A 7,753-nucleotide genomic window follows, 5' to 3' on the forward strand; every position below is an offset into this window, starting at 1 on the left:
CATCTAGTTCTGCTGGGGGTCCACTGTGTAAATGCAAGCCAACCCCACAGCCTCCTATATCCAAACTATCCCGTAGATCCGACTCACATACTCTCCCTTAAACTCTAGAATAGCTACCCCTCGCGAACTCCTGCCAACTACCAGCTTCTAAGTCTAAGTTCGCTCAAATAGTACAGTCGCGGCTACAATTTTTTAGACTAATTTTCTTCTTTTTTTTTTTTTTATGAAAATTCTTTTTACTGTCTGTCAAAAATTTGTAACTTCATAGTTTACTAGAATTTTCTGTAATTTTTCGCTGTAAAAAAAAAAAAAAAAAATCTAAACTGTTTTTTTTTTAGAAAAATTGCATTTCTTATAAACGTCCGAATTTTGTAGCCTTGAAAATCACAGACTACAATATTTTGCACAAAATCTTGTTGGTATACATTTTGAAAAAATTATAGGATGGGATTAGAAGACGAAAAAAAATTTACAAGGATGATTCCGGAAAACTTCTTTATTTCTCGAAAATAAAAAAGTCACGATCGAAAATGGTCAGAATTTAAAATTTTCGATAGATTTTTCCATGAGTCTTATCAGTATGAAAGTTCAAAATTTTCGATATTTTCCAACTTTTTTAGAATTAAAAAAAAATTTAATTTTAGTTGTAATCGTAAATTTCAAAAAAAGTCGAAGAAATCGAAAATCGAACTTTTTTTAAACTTTCATCATGATGAGACTCGAAAAATCGAAAATTTTGACCACTCGATACTCGGATAATTTTTTGACATTTAAGAAAAATCCCGAATAATCGAAACTTGGAACTTTTACACGAATTCCATTTTATAATTTTTCGTTCCTATTTCTACTAATATTGAAATTTTCCAAAGATTTGAAAAAGTTCGACAAAACTTCGAAATTTTGAACTTTTTTTCTACTCAAAATAAATGAGACTTTCAAAACAATTTCTGAGACGAATTAGAATTTTCGAAAATTCAAAATTTTCATCCAGCAGTTAAAATTCTCAAAATCGTCTCAACTCAATTTTCAGTTTACCGTTTTCCCATTATCGCACGAACGATTTATCAAGCATGTAATGGAATGATGAAACAAAAACAACAAATTTATAAAATTTAATTGACAAGTTAATGACAAAAATGTTGTCAGCATTAACAAAAGAGTCTGGCCATGAGGTTGTACGTAATTTGAACGTAATAGGAAAGGAAAACTGGATAGGATGATATGGAGATCGGTTAGCTAGTGGCATAGGATGGTTAGAAGACCAAAGAACCCGACCCGAGTTTCCAGATTGCGCGAATCCCTCGTCGTCGTTCATGGTATGTGGGCGCCATTTCCCAACGGTAAGTTCTAAGCTCGCTAAATAATGGTTGAGAGAAATCCAAAGAGGGTGGGCGCTCCAAGGGATGGACGATGCTGGAGTGGGCGATAGTGATGCTAGAAACTCGGTAGTAAATAGTATGGGGTAAGTTGAAAACGCGCCTCTTTATAGTCAATGTGAGGATGTCTCTAGTCTGTGTTCGTATGAGGGTAAATGTGTGCGTGTATTCGAGGTTCCTTGTGAGTTTTGTGAATATATGTATGAAAATTTGGTCAGAATGCCTTTGACAGTGTAGAGTTAGTTGGATGTTGGTGTTAGTATTAATTTAGGGGCAACGTCGTCCTTTTCCCCGGCAAGCTAAGAAAAATGCCTCTGTACGTTGGGGAGTCGAGCTCGGTCCCGACGTCGTTAGAATTTAATCTCGAGGGGTTGCCCGGGCAAGCGTATTTGTGAGTTGATATGCGTACCCGACGAGGGTGGACGTCACACATTTTGAGACGTTAAAGTGAAAGAGGGGAAGGGGAAAAAGATATATGTGGAGAGCCAGAACGGAATTCGCACGTTCTAGTCAACGAGAGACTCCATATACTATACTATTATATATCTCTGTATTGGTGCTCTGGTTATATATGTCATGTAGTTCGTAGCGAATTTAAGGGGTTGGCCCAGGACTACATGCGCGGTTCGGCATTGAGGGAGGAAAGGCTTTGAGAAGCTCTGCAGATAGGACCTGGAGGATGCTCGCGGTGAGGAGAATATAAGAAAAATTGCGTGAGAGAGACGTAAGCTCAAAGGAAACAAAGAGGAGGATAAACTTTCAAATAGGGTGCGCTGGAATTGAGTATAGCTATAAATTTAAGCTACAAATATGAGAATTCAAATAACGTCTACTACATTTTGTTATTTTTAACTTTTTTATTATTTTATTTTTTTGTTTCTGTTAATAATTATTATCAATTAATTAGAAATTTTTTGGTGATCAATTGTAAATATTTACTTTTAAGGATATTACAGTCGACTACCCGTCATAAGCCTCTGCCCTCAATCAGCTCTACTTAACCACTCTAAGGAGTTTTGTACCAGACCTCCCCGTTATAAGTTGCCATTAAAATTTTCCAACTTAGGGGAGACCGGGGCAAGACGGCCCACTTAAGCCGGTTATTATTATTTGTGGCTTTTAACCATCAAGTCGATTTACTCTTGTTCAACTTGAACTCAATTCACCAAAATTTTGGTGAAGCTCCTGAAAAAAAATTTTTTTTTTTTTGGGGCAAGACGGCCCACTCCGAAAAAAAATGAAAAAAAAAATTTTTTTTTTTTAATTGTAAAAAAATTTCCCGCGTAACAAATGTTTATATTTTTCTCTTTAACAACTGTATTTACTTTAATATTACTCGAAATAACCTTTTTTGATATAATACGAGTCATTTTTTCACTTCTGTAGAAAATTGATTATTGGTTTTTTTAACTTTTTCAAATGCTCTATTTTAATCCAAATCCATATAATTAACCAAAAAATGATATTTCTATTAAATTAATCATGGCTAGGTTATAATACTATGAAATACATTTTCTTTTAGAATTTTTGAGTGGTTCATTTTGCCCCAAGTTTCACGTATCGGGCTAAAAATGAGTAAATAATCTAAATTTGTGATAATCAAAAGAAAATAAGAAAAAAAAATTTTTGGTTAATTTTTGAGGTGGGCCTTCTTGCCCCAGGTGGGCCGTCTTGCCCCGGTCTCCCCTATAGTCTAGCAATAGAAAAAAATAGAACGAATGATGAAAATTTACTATCTTAGAAGGAGAATAATTCAATCAATACTGAGTAAAATATAAACGAGGGGCAAAATGGGGTACTCCCAGAATTTTATTAAAAAATTTGTTTTTTTAAAATTCCTAGATCACTTTTGTAAATATAATTGAGCATTATTTAGAATTTTTCAACTTCCCGCTAAAAAAATTGGAAATTTTCAAAAATTCGGGAAATTATTGGTTTCGGTCCGATTTTCGAAAATCGAATTTCTAAGAGATCTTGACTTTTGAGGTTCTAGGAAGCTATTCTGACTAATTTCAAAATGATGTCTGAGTGTACGTATGTATGTATGTACATTAAAAAACAGTATGAAATCAATTTGATTTTTTTTCATATCGATTTACGATAAAAAAACTCCCAGTGTCAAATTACTTCAGGTGTATTTCAATAATCAACTTTGAAATTTAATTAACTTTTAATGTTTTTTAATTTATTACTTTAAAAAATAAATAATTGCTTTTTTAAAAATATCTTCTTTGGAACAAAAACTTAAAGCTTTTGCTTTGAAGTTAATAATAAATACTGATTACTGATTAGCTAATGAAAAATTACTATTTTAAAGTCGGCAGTCTTTTTAAGAAGTCTCCATTTTGCCCGCAGAAAATGAAATTTTTTTTTCTTTTTTAATATTTAACGTCTTAAGTCCCCGAAAACAGTTTTTTTTTAAGTACCCCATTTTGACCCCCCCTCCCTCAATTTATTGTTCATAATTGTAATCCTAGATTACATTCAAAGCGTCGGTTACAATTAAAAAGTTTGTTCATCAACAAAATCATTATTATTCCTGTAATTAATACCGTTATCATTATAATTATTATTAGTGTAAAAACGTCAATATGACGTTCAAAATCATATAAACGAGTAGTCGAGATCAAAACTAAACGTCCGGTAGTGGGGAGGCCGAAATTCCAAGAAAAATTTCCCCACCTCCCCTAGACCAGACTTACGGCGGGTAGTTGACTGAATCTAAACTTTTAAGCTTCAGTAGAAGTTATCTAATTAAATTTTCATCATAAGAAAGCGTAAAAGATATGAGAAAAACTCGTATATAGAAAATGTATATCTAAACCCGGTATTCACGGATATGTAGCATACAGGGATGCATCGTTCGTTAGAGCGCGTTGTGCAATAGCGCTTAGAGGCATTGGAACATACATAGAGTATGTGAGACACCGCTAGCGAAGGCGGTGGTACAGGCGACGTGGGAATGAGAAACGGGTAAGCACGAGAGATTGTCCGTAGGTTGGTAGTCTTACAGATCAATAAAGCTAACCACCCCTACGACTATTTTATACCAACCCCGAACACCTCAAGAACAACTTCAATATGTCGGACAACAAAGCGCCCGTAATAAATTAATCATCATTTTTTTTTCATAATTTTATTATTTTTTCTGATCTACATCAATCTCACATTTTTACACCCCGGAAAATTTTATTTCCAAAAGTCAATTTCTTATGCAATTTTTTTTTTTTTTTTTTTTTTTTTTTTTTTCAAAAATCCTCCTGTTTATTTTTAATTGATCAGTTCATGATTAAAAATCATGCCAATAATTAATTAAATGTACAGTAAAAAAATAAAACTAAATCGGGAAAAAAAAAAAAAAAAATTGTTGATAAAACTTTTGCCGCGATACAAAAATAAGAAAAAGTTTTTAACTTTCGACCTTCAGAGCAAAGTTTTACTTTTTTCTCCGGCGGTTTTTTTTAATCTTTCACTCTCACGCCTTTTCCACAGTAGGTAAAGTATATATGTACTTACTCTGGTCTAGGAAAATAAGAGAAAAGGGAAATGTGGAGTGTGCGCATGGAAAGCGAGCCACTACCACAGAGTGGTCAGGAGCTACGACCAACACACATCATCTCATGTAGTTCACGCGAACAAACCCGCCTCAGATTATTTTCTCAATTTTTTCTTGAGTCATCACCTCTCCGCCTCAGGCAGGGAATAAATACAACCGAGCAGTGGGTCTGCCCGCAATGACCGGTAAGACCCCCCACCAACAAAGTTCCTTATTGATCGTTTTCTGGAGCTCCTATCACTCGCATCCTTTCTCTTTCTCCTTTATATATCCTTGTTAGAGTCAGCTTTGTCTTTTCACCCCTTGTGTCCTACTACTTGGGTTTTATCCACATAAACACGTCGAGGTTATAAGAGAGACCGAGAATTGTCCAGACATGAAAAATAAAATAAAATAATTTCTCTACATTTATAGGAAAATTTTTTTAGTTTTCTTTTTTTTTTGATAAGAAGATCAAGAATCAAATTTTTGAATTCAAGCTTCCAAATTTCGAAATATCGAGTTTGCAAAAAAACATTTCGGCCAAAAACTTAAGCTAGAGTATGTCCTCTTTTTTTTTCAAAAATTGATTTTTTAGAAAAATTTGGAATCTGGTTCAAACCTGAGACCTTCTACTCAAAAATCGAAAATATATTGAATTTCTGAAAACAGTTTTTACTTTTTCAAAGGAATCATTTGAAAAAACTCGGGTCAGCTTAAAAATTCAAAAAAAGGAAACTTACGACCCGCGAAAATTTTGAAATTATTTATTTGCTCATTGGTTGGAAAATTATTTACAATATAATTCACCATCGGCATTTTGATTTCGAATCTCAAATTGATAGGACTGATAGTGAATTTTGCTGATAAAAAAAAAATTTCCTTGAGGAATTCATAAGACGTTTTGCATCATGAAGGTTCCGCTTGTAAGCCAGTCAGGAACATTGACGTCTTTTTGAGGAACACATTAATTTCAGAAAAAAAAGCATAAGTGGCGCCAAAATTTTGAAAAATGATGTCGCATCCATAGCATGGAAATATTTTGCTATCAGTGGACATGTTTTCCGTAAGTTTATGGGAGAGTTTTGTTACCCCCCCCCCAATTAAAAGTACACAGAAAAAAAAAATTTCTTATATTTTGCACCGAATTCCGGGTCGCAGAACCTGATCTGTTTTAAATCAAATAAAAATTTTAACTTTTTTCTATTCAATTTTAATTTCTGATTGTCTTTAATTAACATGTAAAATTTATTTCCGTACAATTTCTTATTTCGACAATTCTCAGACTTGTTTTTTATAATTTTTAGTCTGGTTTCGGTCACCTCTAGATCAAAATATTTTGCGGTCTTTCATTTTTGTCCAGACCAAAATCAGACTTTTACTGCCTATGATATTTCTGAGTCGTTTTTTCGTCGTCTTTGAATCAAAAACTTCTTAAAAATTTAAAAACAGACCAATTAGTCCAGACAATTTCCTTTCACTAAAATCAGATCTAACTTTTCGACCCGGGTTACAGAAATAAATTTTCTGAGGACTAGGAAAAATTTCTTAGCTCAATAATTTTTTTCTCGCCTCAAGAAAATTTTTATCTTCAATTTATAATGCAAAAATTTTCTTAGGGTGAGTAAAAGTTTTTCGCGCCAAGAAACACTTTTTTTCTGTGTATGATTAACGAGTCGAGAGGTACACAGCGTTTATGCAGGAACGTTTTTTCGCATGCCAAGGTAGGCAATAAAAAGCAAGTCTCACAATTGCGCACCACGTTTCACTCTTCAACAAAAAAAAAAAAATGAATCTTTGTTGTGGCGAATTTAAATACGACCTGAAGTATCTATTAATAATCAATCAAGTTATCCTTGAATTTTCTATTCAATCGGCCGTAGTATTTGAACGACACATAAAAAATAAAAAAACCAGTTTCAATACATGATATATGTGAGGAAAGTTGAACAGGTGCTGAGCACGTGGTCAATCGATTGACTCCCGCGGGGTTATGGTTATGGTTTCACTACTCCGATATGGCTCAACCGTTCTTTCTCTCTCGAGTGAGCTACCGCTTTTTTATTCTATCACGCGGAGAAAATGCTGCGCCGTTTTTCATTCATATTTTCACAGTTCTCATGCGCGTCGCAGTATTCGTTCATCAAAGCAATGGAACGTGTTTTGTGTGAGCTGAAATCGATTTTAGATGCTGTTCTGTATATAAACGATTTCGCTCGCGCGTTTTCGCCCACTTTTCTCGCGTCGATGCTATGTCTCGTAGTAATGTGAATTCGTGTAGGTCGGGGATACATCTCTATTACTATTCATTTTTTAAAATTTTTCTTCTATTTTTTGTGATTTTATTCGACAAAAATTGTCTCAATACTTCGATTGTTAAAAGGGGTATGGAAATCGTGCTCGAGTCAAATTGATAATTATTCGATTAGAAATTTGAATCGTTCAACAATTTTGGAATCATTCGAATTATTCGTGACTTTTTGAAGTATTTCACTCGAATTCGAAAATTCGGATCAGCTGTCAAATTTTCAATTTTTATTTAATGACGAGTTTAGTTTTCTCCCATGAAAAAAATTTATAAAAAAAATATATGTTAAAATATAAAAACATATATTTTTCATATAAAAAAAATATATTAAAAATACACAAAAAATATATAAATATATATAAAATGTGTATAAAAAATATATTTTAAATAGCTAATTTTTGGCTGACTTTCGTATATATTTTATATATTAAAAATATATCAGAATATATAAAAAATATATTTTTTATATAAACTTTTTATATTTCTTTTTCTATATTTTTAATTAACTTAATAATATATTTTTTTTATATCGTT

Source organism: Microplitis mediator, chromosome 10 (genome assembly GCF_029852145.1).
Source record: "Microplitis mediator isolate UGA2020A chromosome 10, iyMicMedi2.1, whole genome shotgun sequence".
NCBI classification, from domain to species: domain Eukaryota; kingdom Metazoa; phylum Arthropoda; class Insecta; order Hymenoptera; family Braconidae; genus Microplitis; species Microplitis mediator.